Here is a 16,204-nt window from a genome sequence, read left to right as displayed (position 1 = left end):
TTAGAGAGGTCAGTAGGGGGGGCAATAAATTATGCACTTCAATCTGAGGGAGGCAGTTCACCTTCTAAAATTCCAGGAGAGCTGTGTTCTTTGAAGCGTCCAAGGGAGGCGTCAAGTGAGGAATTGGGTCTTGCAAATGATAGTAGAAAGAAACAAGCGTTAGTAATTAAAACTCAAGCGGTGGAGGCTGATGTTCAGCCCCGCCGACAGCCATGAAAATCTTAGTTTGGAACTGCAGGGGGCTTGAGAACCGGCGTGCAGTTCAAGAGCTTGTCGACATTGTGCAAGCACAAGATCCCATGATTGTGTTTCTTTCAGAAACATGGTTATCTAAGGAGCGTATGTTATGGGTAAGAGATCAGATTTCTTTTAATGGGTGTTTTACGGTTTCTAATGATGAGAGGGGGGGAGGTTTAGCTCTTTTATGGAAAGCAGGGGTGGATGTGTGGGTGGATAGCTTTTCAAAGTACCATATTGATTCCATTGTGCATGGTGGTTCAAAGAGGGTATGGAGGTTGACTGGGTTTTATGGGGAGCCAGATTCTGGTCGTCGGAATGAGGGATGGAGTATGCTTCGAATGCTGAGCTCTAAACCAAAGCTGCCATGGTGTGTTGTGGGTGATTTTAATGAGGTGCTTGAGGTGCAAGAAAAGAGAGGTGGGGTTCCTCGGGCTCATTATTTGATGCAAAATTTTTGAGATGTGTTGGACCATTGTGGGTTTGCTGATTTGGGGTTTTCTGGACCAGATTTCACTTGGCATGGTAGGCGAAGGGGGGAATGGATTTGGGAGAGATTAGATAGGGGTGTTGCTAATTATGAGTGGCTAACTCGTTTTCCTACAGGAAGGATAAAGCATTTGCATTGCTTTACCTCAGATCATAGGCCACTCCTTCTATCTTTAGAGGGGCATGGGGAGTATCAAAAGTGGCGTAGGAAGCCTTTCCAGTTTGAAGCAATGTGGACTGATGATCCTGAGTGTAAGGAGGTGGTAGCAAGGGCTTGGGATTGTACCCCTACTGGTACTCCCATGTTCGTGGCAGCCACTAAGCTTAAGAATTGTAAGAAACAGTTAAAGTCTTGGAGTCGGGTTCATTTTGGCAATGTGAAGAAGCAGATAAAGCAAGTAAAGGATCTATTATGGCAAGCTGAAGAGGTTTCGGCCAGGACTGGGGAGCATGAGGAGGTTATTCGGTTTAAATCAGAATTGAATGCACTATATGAGAAAGAGGAGAAGATGTGGCAACAAAGGTCCAGGGTTCAGTGGTTGAAGAATGGTGATCAGAACACAAAGTTTTTTCATGGGACTGCTACTCAAAGAAAGAGGAAGAATTTTATTAAGGGGTTGTGTGATGGGAATGGAGTTTGGCAGGAGGATGAAGAGGTTTTTTCAGCCATCATTACTGATTTCTATACTAATCTATTTACTTCTTCAAATCCACAGGGGCTTGATAGGGTTTTAGATGGGGTCAATACTGTGATTATTGAGACTATGAATGCAGAGCTGATGAGGCCTTTTACTAGTGAAGAGGTGGGGATGGCAATCAAGGAAATGGCCCCACTAAAAGCTCCTGGTCCAGATGGTATGCCGCCTTTATTTTACCAGACTTATTGGACCGATATCGGTATGGATGTTGCTCAAGCAGTTCTATCTTGCTTAAATTCAAGGTCTATTCTTAAATCTATTAACCATACCTTTATTACTTTGATTCCCAAAGTTCCCAATCCTGAAAGGATCTCAGATTTTCGACCTATAAGCCTATGTAATGTGATCTATAAGATTATTAGCAAGACAATTGCTAATCGCCTTAAGCCTATTCTTAATTCCATTATATCTGAGACCCAGAGCGCTTTTATTGCTGATAGATTGATCACTGATAATATTCTAATTACCTTTGAATCTTTGCATCATATGAAGAATAGTTGTACAGGGAAGAAAGGTTTCATGGCTATGAAATTAGATATGAGCAAGGCATATGATAGGGTGGAATGGGTGTTTCTTGAAAAAATTCTTCTGAAGATGGGTTTCCCAGGTGCTTGGGTAGCTTTAATTATGGAGTGTATTACCACTGTCTCGTACTCTATCCTTGTGAATGGGGAGCCGAAGGGTATGATTGTCCCTTCTAGAGGTTTAAGACAAGGAGATCCGCTCTCTCCTTATTTATTTCTTTTCTATGTAGAGGGGTTGAATGCACTCTTACGAGGTGCTGCAGTGAATGGTGAAATTCAGGGTTTCTCCCTTTGTTGTAATGGGCCTAAACTAACTCATTTATTTTTTGCAGATGATTGCCTAATCTTTTGCAGGTCTACCTTAGATGAGTGCAATAAAATTCAAGAGCTCTTAGATTATTATGAGACTGCGTCAGGCCAAGTGATTAATAAGGAAAAGACTACTCTTTGTTTCAATAGGAATACAGATGAAGTAACCCAGGAAGCCATAAAAGTAGCCCTTGATGTTCCAGCCATCAGGCATTATGAGAAGTATTTGGGCTTACCCTCTTTTATTGGAAGAAATAGAACGTCGTGCTTTACTCAAATAAAAGAAAGAATATGGGGTCGTATGCAAGGTTGGAAGGAAAAGTTGTTGTCTCAAGTTGGCAGGGAGATTATGATTAAGGCAGTGGTCCAATCCATTCCGGTTTATTCGATGAGTGTGTTCAAGCTTCCAGTTAGCCTGTGTAAAGACATTGAAGCCATGGTTCGAAAATTTTGGTGGGGTAATGGGGATGCTAAGAAGATTCATTGGGTGAAATGGAGCTCTCTTTGTTACCCAAAATCAATTGGCGGGATGGGGTTTCGAGATTTCCAGAAGTTTATTAATACTTTGTTAGCAAAACAGGTTTGGCGTCTTATCCATAATCGAGACTCCCTTCTTTTTAAAGTTTTTAGTGCTAAGTATTTCCCTCATGGTAATATTATGGAGGCGGAGGTTCATCCTAAATGTTCTTATGCCTGGCGGAGTATTCTTCAAGCACGTGGAGTTATTGAACAAGGGGCTATTTGGAGGGTTGGTGATGGAAATTTGATTGATGTGTGGCGACATAGGTGGCTGCCTGATCCTAATCACAGTAAGATTATTTCTCCTAGAACTGACTCTTCAGTTCATCGAGTTTGTGATTTGTTCTTCCCTGATACAAGAGTTTGGGACCCGGGTCGTCTTGAGAGTTGTTTAATTCCATGGGAGGCAGAATTGGTGAGGAGGATTCAAGTCTGTGAGGATGGGGCAGAGGACACTCTGATTTGGCCTCTAACTAGTGATGGGGATTATAGTGTTAGGAGTGCTTACCGAATGTTAGTATCTGCCGATTCTATTCTTCAGCCGAGCTCATCTAGTTCGGGTAATCCTGGGTTGGTGTGGAAGAAAATTTGGAAGATGAGAGTTCCAAATAAGATCCGGCACTTTATTTGGCGCGCTGCAAAGGATTCTCTACCTACGAAACAGAACTTAAAAGCCCGGCATATCCCAATTGATGAGGTTTGTGATGGGTGTGGTGAGCATACGGAGTCGACTGTGCATTGCTTATGGCTCTGTGATCAAGTGCGGTCAGTATGGATGTCGCTCCAGGAGTTTCGGTCTTTGGTTCATAAGAAGTTTCGGACCTTTTATGAATTATTGGAGGAAGTTCTCGGTACAGAGTCGAATCGGAAGGTTGCTTTGTTCGTCACTGTGGCATGGTGTTTATGGCAGCGTCGAAATCGTGTGAGGGAACGTCAGCCATCTTGGCAGCTTCATGAGCTGGGTGAACATGCACATAGGATGGTTGATGAATTTTGGAACGTGAATTCAAAAAAGCTTGGTGCGTCTATCCCTCGTTCAGTGGTTCGTTGGTCTCCTCCGCCTGAGGATCGTTTCAAAATAAATTTTGATGCAGCTTATTTTGAGGATTCAGGTTATGCAGGTATTGGTGTAGTTTGTCGAGATCATTCCGGGCAAGCTATTGCGGCTCTGTGTCAGAATTTGGGCAAGGTGCAGTCAGCTGAGATGGCTGAAGCTTTGGCTGCTCGAAGAGCTGTGATTTTCGCCAGGGAGATGAGTTTGTTTGACATTATTGTTGAAGGTGACTGCCTTACTGTTATTCAGGCTTTGCTACGTGTTGGCCCCTGCCCGCTGCTGTTTGGCCATATCATTGATGAGATAAAAAGACTTGGTGGAGTATTACGACGTTGTATGTTCTAACATGTCAGGAGGGATGGGAATAGATTAGCTCACTGTCTAGCTAAAAAAGCAGTTTTATCTACAGGTTTTGAGGTTTGGGTAGAAGACTTACCTGAGGACGTGGATGTTGTTTTCTAGTCGGATCTTCCTTGAATTGGGTTTTTGTTTCGTTGCTTTTTTTGTAGTTCTTTTTTTTTATTAATAAAATTTCGCTTACCTTTTTCTCAAAAAAAAAAAAAAGACAAACATAATTAGGACCCTTTAAAGTTCTTTTAAGTTAAGCATGTGTTTGCCAAGCAATGATTTTTTATTTTGAGTTTTTTTCCTGGGTCACACAGTATTGTTCACGGACCAACCAAGTACTGAAAAACGTAGCAATAAATTTGTTACAGTGTTTTGCATTTTAAAAACTATTTTGCTACAGTAATTTTAATAATAAATTTTCAATTTTCAGTAAAATAAGCGATATTTAAACAGATCATAAATCTATTTTAGAATTTTCAATATTTTATTTATTAATTTCGAAATGAATGAATTAGATCTTATTACATTATTAGCAGGCTGACTATATATTTTTAATATGTATATAAATTATTAATAATATAATATAATAATAAATTTAAATAAAAACTCAACTATAAAATTAACCTAAAAAGTCTAAAGAATCCTGTCCTGACCGGTACTGAAATAAATTGAATCGAAGCTTTATTACGCCTTTACTGACTTCTTCGTATGATTCCAATAGACTAGTACAAGTAAATTAAAGTAGATTACCCAATTACACCGACAATACTGAAATTCTACGATGAGACCAGTGTGAAGAGAATTGTTTTCATGGTCAGAACAAGTACCACGACTGACGCACTATTGGTTTTACCTCTTCCATGTAGATTCATAAACAAACTTAGATTAATGCTTTTTGACCTTTTCCCCTCTACATGCTACGTGCCACATGGTAGGTAATTCTTAATTCTTATCTCTCAAGGGACAAATTCACTATATGCAAAACTGTATCAGATCTTTCTTTTTTTTGAGAAGTGTATCACATCTTTTTCATTTAGAAAAGTAGATTTAGCAATTCATTAAATCTATATAGCATCAATGTTGGTGGACCTAATTTTAATTATTTAATTCTATCAAAAGTTACTTTATCTATTTTACTTTTTTATTTTATAAAAAACCTGATATCAGTAGTTTTATTTTAACTTTTAACATAATAAAATAACATAAACAATACATTAAAATAATATATCCACTATAATAAAATAATATATCTACTATAATAAATAACAATCACAACCACCACTGCACACAACCCACCACCACCACCACCAGTCAACCACCACTTCACACAGCCCACCACTACAACCACCAAAATCAGCCCACAACTACCCAAAAAAATCAACCCACAACCACAAAAATAAAACCCACGAAAACCCACACCCAAGCATGACCTGAAACTGATGACCCACCACACCCACGGCATGACCACGATGCCAATAACCCACCACACAAACCCCACGACATGACCCACGAAACCATGAAACCGATGACCCACCACGGCAAAACCCACAAACACCACGGCACAAACCTACACCCACGGCATGACCCAAAACCAATGACCCACCATACCCAAGGCATGACCATGATGCCAATGACCCACCATTATTTAACTTTGGCTCTCCCAATGTAGCCATATTTTTGTATTTGGTAGTGCAAAAAATAGCAAGATAGTTTTAATTTTTAACACCACCAATACTAATGCTTTAAAAGGTAGAGATTGATAATGTTATGAATAATTATCAAGTACTTTCAGAGAATGGTGTAACATGATCTCTCTCTTATTATATTTATGGCTTGTTTGGATTGAGGAGGAGTGAGGGGAGTAGAGTAAAATTGGCTGAAAAGAAGCCGAAAGTGCATAATAATTTTTCTAATGTTTGTTAAAATTATATGCTCTTGCAATTTGTTTCCATACTTACCAAATCAAGGTCAGTCAAATCTAATATATTAACATAAATCTAAAGTATAATTTATTTATTTTGACTTGTTAGAGAATGATCATTCTTTATCTACCTAAAAATTAATCTTTTACATTAGAAATAGATTTATTTGTACTTCAAATTAAATATAAAAAATAAAAAATTAATATGTATTTAGTGTCATATTATTTAAAATTTAAATGTCGTAACACTATACTTACTGTTAGACTACTTGAAATAAATTGGTGACAATGAAATGGACCCACTCAATTTTAAATTGAGATATAATCATATTCCACATAATCTCCTCTAACCTTACCTACGGTCCTAGTCAACATAAATGATCAAACATATATATGGGGAAAAAATCTTTGTCATGTGAATTGACTTTCCTAAGTCAGAATTTTTATTAGAAGAAAACATACATATATAAACCAAATATTTCTGATTTTGAGAATATTTATGAGATATTTTACCACTTTAAATATATGAGTAATTATTCTGTATTTTGAGAATAATGATTCTTTTTCTCACATAATAGTGGATTACACTTAAATTTATGGAAGAGTTTACTACTCATGTAAGAGAAAGTAACATTATTCTCATAGTATTGAAATTTCTTTTTTTAGATTAGATTGTGTCAAGTTGTCAACTTGTATAATTTTGAGTATGCGTTACTCTTTCGAAGACCTCAAACACCGAAAGACTTTGCTTTACATCATTCTAGAACACATGTACATCAAATTTAAAGTGAAATTGAGCCGAAGTCAAATCAAAATAAAATTATCCATTTGATAAAAAGCCATAAGGAAAAGCCAAAAGCAAAAGAAAAGGATTAGAGTTAATAATTGTTTATATATGTGTGTAATAATATGCAAAGATATATGGGGTTTGAACTTTGAAAAATAAAACTTTTTTTTTTTTTAGAAGGTACTTTAAAAAATAAAACTAATTTGTCTTGATATGAGCATTTCACATTATGTTTTACCAACTGCAATATGACACATGTAATTTTTTCCTATTTAAACATTAGTTATTTTATAAAGGGAAAAAAACTGTGATAAACTATAATTAATAAAGTATAAACTTAAAAAAAAACTTAATTAGATGGAGTATAAACTTGAGCTACTTAGAATGAGATAGAAAATTTATATTCGGGTTTGAGTTTGACTATTTATAAATGGATAAATGAAGCAAACACTCCTACCGTATCCCATTAATTGAATTGGAATTTAATTTAAAATCCGATCCAACAATCTTAGAATGTCTTTGGCTCAATAGGCTTCATAATTAGCCTAGATTCAATTTATTAGACCTATTGTATTGTTTGTTCTAAATTACATGTTAGGGTCATATGTTTTGTAATTGGCTAATCTTTTGACAAAATGTATTTTACTTATAATTGGGTAGATTTAAGATGAGTTTATCTAAGATGAGTTTAATACTTCAAGAAACGTGTTGTTCAAGTCAAGTATTAAAAACGTGAAGATTGGTCTAAGAAACAAGTGAAGAAAAATTGTTCATTAAGTCTCGACAGATAGCTCGGTAGATGCCTACTATAGAGACTTAATGTGAAACTCGATAGTAACTCGATCTATCGAGACTTACGATTTCAGAATTTCCAGATTTGAAATTCAACCAAGACTTTTGTATTTGTTTAGGGTTTCTTCTCTCACAATCCTAAACATATATAAGGCTTATTTTAAGAGTCATCACACATGGATACAGATACCAAGAGACTTATTTTTTCTGTGAGAAACTACTACGTTTGTACGTCATAGGGTTTTGTAACTAAGTGCTTCTAGATCTTCATTGTTGATGAAGTGAAGAACTTTGTAGCCAACAACATCTGTTCAAGTTGTTGGAGTTAGTCACGTACTGAGATCTGTGCAAAGGGTTAGTCAGAAATTGGATGTTTGTACATCAAAGGAAAGAAGGCTACTATAAAATCAAGTCCAATTGAGTATTGAAGCGAAAGTTCAACTGTAGGTTGGTATTTCGGGATAAACCAGATAGTTGGTAAGATTCCTTATACTTGTAACAGTTTGATTGTTGACTAGTGGATTCTTAGAAATAGTGAACTTAAAATCACCCATTGGAGTTTTTGCCTTACAAGGTTTTTCCCATTTGTCAACAAATCATCGTATCAAATTTATTTTCCGCTGCATTTAATATTTTTGGTGATTTGATGGTGCCTTCACGATTTGTATATAATTGAACCTAATTAATCAACTTGGGTAAGTAAACTAATTAATCGGGGTCAAACTATCTTAACCCAAGATTACACTTCATTGATACTAATTTGTCTATTGAGAATTGATAGTTATGCTTAAAATTTTGAGAGTAAGTTTTACTAGTTATTATTGTTTGTTTGATTTAATTGTTTTTGCCATTTTATTATATTATCCGAAACTACACTCTTTATTATTTCTATAATTAAGTGACACGTTAACGTAAATCAACTCATTCTTTTTCGTTGAGATTAAGACTTTTCATCAATAGAGGCCACCAATGTTTTAATTGTTAGTACAAGAAGAATCGAATTCCTACCCTACCTGAGTTTAATCAGATTCTATCAATAACTTTTTTTTGTCTTTTGGTACATCGTGGATTGCTATTAGCCTAATACAAACATAAAAGGATTAGTAATCAAAGCATCAAGGTGTTTCTCTCTCTTTTGGGCCCTCTAATGTGGAGTCTTTTGGACTCTTAAAGACATTGACTTCACAGTAATAGTGAATGCCGCCGAAGATGGCTGAGGAATCAGGATGACTGTGTAAAAACTATTAAAAAAAAGCATTCCAAAGGTACAACATTCATTTTGGAATACTCATTTCAGTCGTAATTTCTTGCATGCATGTGATGCATGTGATGCATGTTTTTAAATTCAGTCGCTACGGAACAATTCCAAGCCCACCACCAGTTTTGCGCAGTGGTAATGGCTAATGGTTATAGTTAACTTCGGCGCATGATGGTTTCAAATGTCAATTCTGTCTCATATTCGAAAGCAAGGTACAAAAACAAAGGCAGTAATTAACGTTCTGATTTCAAGTCAATATTTTTTTCCCAGGGGCGGAGCCATGTTTTGGGATTCATTTTGAAAAAAACAATAAAACATTTTCAGAAGAAAATTAAATTTATAAAAATAAAATAAAATAAATAGTTTGGTCTCCTGAAAAGTATGAGTTCATTCTCAAAAGGTAAAAAATTAAAAAAAATTATGTCTTTTAATTTCAAGCACTCAAAGACTCATGAGGTATCGGTCTCCTCGCACACTTGCAGGATATTTAGTCTTCTTTTCAACCTATTTTAATATTCATGTTCCATCCAATCCATTCTCTACCTACCTGGTATTTACACTTTTTGTTCCAAATTCAAATTAATGTGTTCAAACTTTCATCTTAAGTTGAATTTGAGATATGCATGAATTGATCAGGGCCCGCCCAATTGCTCATTATATAATTTTAGTCCTAAATAATAAATATTGTTGTAGTAATAATCCTATTGTACTACAGCTCTAGAGTAAGTTTAGGGTTAGCTTAAAAATAGGTTACTATATATAAATAGGTACATTGTAAAGAATATAAGATAGAATTGAATAATAAAGATGTGACATATGAGCTTTTGGGAGAACCATTTGCGTGTGTGTGTTTTCTTTCTATTTCTTCTTTACTTTTTAAGTGCTTTAAGTTTTAACTAGCTAATTCACATAGTTTTGTTTTTCCGAAGAAATTCAAATTGCTTTTCTAAAGCATATTAAACTTTCTTTAATGGAAATAGTTAAGGAAATAATAATAGACCAGGAGTAGAATTGAAATGTAGATACAAGTATAATTTTAGTTTTTTAAATTCTGAATTTTTCTTTTTCCAAAAAAAAAAAAAAACACCACAATTATGGCGCAAAGTAATCAAGTAATTACCTCCTCAAATTTGTGGTAGGAGGGCGTAGGGCACGCACTCCTCATGATCAATTAGAAAGAAAAAAAAAGCTTCTTTTTTCAACAAAAAAAATATTGTAATTGTCAATGATTGATTAGGAAGTCTTAGGCTCAAAACTTACAATTAAATGTGTTTGACTTTGGAGCTAAGGTAGCCGGTTCTTAATGCTTATATATAGCGACATTACATCTTTGAGAGAATTAAAATCCAAGTGATGATGACGAATAAGCTTACGTACGTATAACATAAGTGTGCATTATATATCGTCTTTGATTGACACAGAGTCTTCATCAGAAAGCTTTAGATTTTGCTTCCTCAATTGTTGGTGAGCACCATTGCATTTTTGAAACTACACGATCAGCCTTGAAATTTTACTTGAAAAAATTTTCAAAAGCACTTCCAATTGATATTGATATTAAATTTTTTGCATACAAATTAATCAAACCCCGATCGACATCACTTAATGAAGGAATAGATGTTGGGATTTTTTATTCAAAATTAAAGGTGTGTAAAAGCATGGTTTGAATGTCAGAGCAGCCATATTGCATGTGTGATAAATTGACAACTTTCTAATCGCTGAAATCAATGAGGCGGCGGGGCCACTGGTCTTGAATCCTGGAAATTGTCCTCTGGTCTACATGTTGATGAAGCACCGTGTTTCCCTCATTTTTATGAAGAAACTAAAGAAATAGTTTTGTCTATTACTAGTATTTATTTCATAACTTGATAAATCTCATATATTTACATTAATTTGGAAGGTAAATATGGATGAAATTTGCTAGCTAGGCCGAAACACCAATATTTGTGACCTTTGATACTTCATTAGAGCTTGTTTGATTTAACTTATTTTCATTGTAAAAAAGAATGTGCAATTTATTTTACTTTTATTCAACTTCTTTTTTTAAGAAAAATGAATTAATGAAACTAATCTATACAAACCAAATGCTTAAGATTAATATTGAAATACACATTCTCATATTTTATTGACACATGCTGCTAGATTAATTTGTCTACGGTATCTTATTGAGTTATGAACTCTCAAATATATATGATCTTCTTAAATGGATGAAACATAAATTTATTGGTACAAATTAAGTATAGCTAGTAAATACGTGTATGATAGTGTGTTACATGTATGCATGCATTTATTGTTTGAACTAGTTTCCAGAATATTCATAATGCTGCACTTCTCTTTTACACTAGTAGATTTCTTTTAATTATATATTAGCCTTTCGATCACATATATTATACGCGAGGGATTTATTTATTTTAATACAATACTCAACAGTATGGTTCAAGAGCCTCTATATAATTAAGACATGGTAAAATAATAATAATAATTATTATTATTTTTGTTTTCAAATCATTGAAAGACACGTAAAAAGAGAAAAAAAAAATATTAGTGTAACAAATCAATGATTTTACTTCACACTTTTTTATTGAAGGTCAAGAAGCCTCGGATTAAATAAGAATCAAGAAGTTTTCCTTCATGTTTCTCTCTCCCTAAACAAATTCGAGTGTGTGCGTGTCTATAGTGTGTGAATACAAATTTATATGTAATATAATTTCTACAAACTTCGATATCATGTAGATCTTAAAAATATTGTATGGAATCTCCACAAAAAGGAGGAAAGAAGATAGGGAAACCTCTTCAAAAGTTCAAATGGAAACGCAAAACTATGACTTAGAGGATCATGAACGCATGCATATGCTAAGAAATAATAAATTTCAATTTTCTACTTCTACATCTTGAAAAACATGAAATCAAAACAAACTTTAAGTCAATTAATAACAAAGAAACAATTATAGCATTTGAAAATTTTGAGCTATTGGCATCTTATAGGCACCTAATAGGATAAGCATCTCAAGTCTCAACATCTCCGTATGATATCATTCAAACGACGACATCTCTTAAACTGGTTCCACGTGTCTAAGTCTCGTAAATACTTAACAGTATAGAACTCACATATTATGAGAGTTCCACTTCATAGAATAGACGTAAGAGATAATTGTTCAAAATAAAAGTAAGAGATAATTGCTACCTAAAAGAGTTTTCTTTTGTAATGTTTATAACTTAAAGTGATACAAAAGTGTTAGAACATATGTGAATCATGTTAGGAACATATGTCAATGTAGAATTAGCTAATCCTTTGACAAAACGCACTTTACTTGTAATTTGGTAGATCTAGGATATGTTTAATGCTTCAAGGAATAAGAGTTCAAGTCCAAGTATTAAAGTCATGCAAGTCTGTCCAAGAATCAAGTGAAGAAGTGCTAGATTTTAAAACTCGACTACTAGCTTAACAAATAGCATCTATCGATGTTCGATAGTTGCTCGATAGATACCCTATCTATCGAGATTTAAGAAAATTAGATTTTCAGATCTGATTTCACTCCAATCCATGTATACATGTTTAGGCTTTCTTTTCTCATGACCCTAAACATATATAAGGATTATTTTAAGGGCTGCCACAATTGATGCAAGCGAATGCAACTTGATGCAAAGGTTTTTTACAAGCATATTGTGACCAGAGACAATTTGCTCTATTTCATCTTTTTCTTCAAGAAACTGTTGTGTTTGTACGCCGTAGGGTTTTGTAACCAATGAATTTCATGATCTTCATCATATTAATGAACTGAAGAACTTTGCAGCTAACATCCTTCTCAAGTTAGTGGTTAGTCACGTATTTGGATCCGTACATCGATTGGTTAGTCACGTACTGGGAGCCGTGCATTGAAAATGAAAGATTGTCACTACAGAATAAGTCTAATTGGGTATTAAGGTAAAAGTTCAACTGTAGGTTGGTATAAGGTACTAGAATTCCTTTATTTGTAACCGCTTGTTGTGATAATAATGGATTTTCGGGAGTGGTGACCTTAAAATCACCCGGTAGGGTTTTTGCCTTAGAGGTTTTCCCCATTCGTAAACAAATCATAGTATCAACTTTATTTTCCGCTGCATATTAACTTAATTGGTGATTTGTTTGTACTACCACTCATATTGCATGTTAATTGAATTAATTAATTAACTTGGCTAACTAACTTGTTAATTTATCACAAGAGGTCAATACATTCTTGGCCCATCAGAAAGAAAAATTGTTATAACAAAATTGACATTTAAAAAAACATAAATGTTGCATTACCCACACTACATTCTTTAATCCTCATAGGGACCTTTAAATAAAATTTTAAAAAAATCCTAAATGTGCCTAATATTACAAAATTGATTTTAGTGCAATTTTTTTAACCTAAAAAAAAAAATTCAAATCCCAAAATCCTTAAATACAAACTCTAAAAATCCTAAATAATACTTCCTCAACCGAGCCTATTGTAACTTAATTGACACTTCCCTATACACAAAGTACTTAGAGGTCTAGAGAAGAAAGAGTTCAAACTGCAGGGCTGACAATTATATATTATAACTATCTTAAAAAAAAAAAAAAACATTTCTTGAATCAAATATCATCTTAACAATCAACATTCAAATAATTAAAATTTTAAGACTTTTGAGGTATTATTATATATTATTTATTTCCTTTAGACTTCTGAGTATAAACATGGTTATGTGGAAGTTATTCACTTAAAAAAAAGAAGAAGTAGTGTCCTATCCCCTCACATGAAAAAAAGGAAAACAAGATGGAAATATTCCATTAATTAGGAGATGAGAATATCTAACATAAAAAAGGGGCATGCCATGTGGACCCTACTCTGCCAGATCATTTTAATATTTTATAAGATTTCTTAGATAATATTATCAAATAAATTTTTCATTATATTTCTACCCAACTAATTGCGATCTTACATTAGTTTTTTTTTTTTTTTTTTGAGAATGGCGATCTTACATTAGTTGAGAGAGAATTTTTGCTGTTGTCGGATTGACTTATTATTATTTTTTTCCCGATTAATTTGATGACTAAATAAATAAAACATGACTTTAATGCCATGTTTTGATTTTTTTTTATTATTTATTTTCTTAATGTTATGTTCGCTAATATGCACATGCGTGTCAAAACAAATGTAAATGATGGTTGTATTGAAGTAAGTTGGTTGTGTATTGATTTGAGCCAAGAAACAACTTGATAATTATTTCCTTTTGAGTGTTCTCGTTATGAGTTCTTTCTTCAGTTATTTCTTACAGTGTTTCTCATTTCAGATCATATATTTGCATACCCATTACTAGTGCCTTTATTGGTATATCTCTCAAAAGAGTTACGTGGAATATTATAACTTTTTGGTGGTTGTAGACAAAGACATTCATGAAGGGGGTTTCATTGAATAATTGCAGAGTGTTGGTGGTTGCTGCAATGTGAGGCAAATATGGACCAGATGCTGAGGTGGCAGTGGTCCATTTACAAAGATTTTGTAAGTTTAGACTATCGTAAGGGTTTCTTCTAGAGTAAAATTTTCAATGGGTAGGTTATCAGCATTGGTTTTATTTGAAGAATTTTGTAAAGGTTTTTCACTTCATCAACAAATATTTATGATCTTCTATTGATTTGGATTATGGTAATAACTACTATAATTGTACTATCTATTGAATTGGTAACTCTGGACGTATCTAATCTCTAATAAGTAATGCATTAATTGTTCGTTGGAGTCTAAATCAAAATTTTCAATGAAAATAACTTAAAAATGAATTCAATTGAGAAATTAAGCCTCAACAATGTTAACGTACACGTGCATAAAGAAGAAAAAAATGTTTCAAATTAAGACTATTTTCCGATTATGTTTTGAATTTTCTCACATTTAAAAGCAAAAGTCTTTTTGTATTTCATAAGCATATATTACAATTTGTTTCCATGATGGCATAGAAAGTTGGTAACAATTGAAACTATTCTCTGCTTTCCTTCCAACACACCTAACCCTAGAGATGAATTCCATAGGTTTAAAAAGTGTCGTATATTAAGACTTTTCAAAGAGCAAACATAACAACTTCCCCAATCTCTGCAAAGAAAATATGACAATCTGCTTGCCTATATAGTTCAGCTGACGTGATCTTCATGACCTTGCATTATTTGTGTGATTCACGAAGAATGAAGACAGAGAATTAACTTGGCTGGGGTCTATGTTGAATCAAGAAATTAAGGGTCAAATTTGGGTTGTTTCAATATCTTTCCCAATTTTCACGTTAAAAGATGCGTCCTGAGACTTTTTGTTTAAGCATATGATAGTTTTTAATTACATAGAACAAATGATCTAGGTTCGATTTTAGTTTAAAAAACAACATATTTTAATAGCAAAAGCAAAACTAAAAGAGATAATATTTCGTTCTAATTTAATGATAAGGCTAAACAATGTTAATGTGTACACGTGCATAAAGAAGAAAAAAAGTGTTTTAATTACGACTATTTTCCGATTATGTTTTGAATTTTCTCACCTTTAAAAGCAAAGTCTTTTTGTATTTCCTAAACATATTACAATTTGCTTCCATATATGGTGGGTCAATTGTCAGAGCAAGTGATGGCATACAAAGTTGGTTACAATTGAAACTATTCTCTGCATTTCTTATTCTTCTTCTTAACACACCTAACCCTAGAGATGAATTCCATAGGTTTAAAAAATAAAAATTCTAGTATATTAAGACTTTTCATAGAGCACATATAGCAACTTCCCCAATCTCTGCAAAGAAAATCTGATAATCTGCTTGCCTAGTTCAGCTGACGTGATCTTCATGACCTTGTATATTTGTGTGATTCACGAAGAATGAAGACTGAGAATTGAATTGGCCGAGGTCCATGTTGAATCAAGAAATTGTGGGTCAAATTTTTGTTGCTTTAATTCGGAGAATGAGCTAACCACGAGCTTGATTTGCTTTTATATGCCAACTGCACGTCTCTTACGGGACAACATGTAAACATTGAAGTTTTCAACTAGTTAACCTATATAGTCAATAATTCAATATCTTTCCCAATATTACTGTAAAAGAGTCTGTTTCTAGACTTTTTGTTTAGGCATATGATAGTCCTCGATTACAAAGAATAAATGATCTAAGATTCAATTTTCATTCAATTTAAACCCTGGACTTTTCGTTTAAGCATATGATAGTCCGCGATTACAGAAAACAAATGATCTAGATTCGATTTTCGTTTAGTTTAAACCCAAAATACTGTAATAGCAAAAGTAAAATTA

Source organism: Quercus robur, chromosome 7 (genome assembly GCF_932294415.1).
Source record: "Quercus robur chromosome 7, dhQueRobu3.1, whole genome shotgun sequence".
NCBI lineage: Eukaryota > Viridiplantae > Streptophyta > Magnoliopsida > Fagales > Fagaceae > Quercus > Quercus robur.
Note: the sequence above shows the minus strand (reverse complement) of the source record.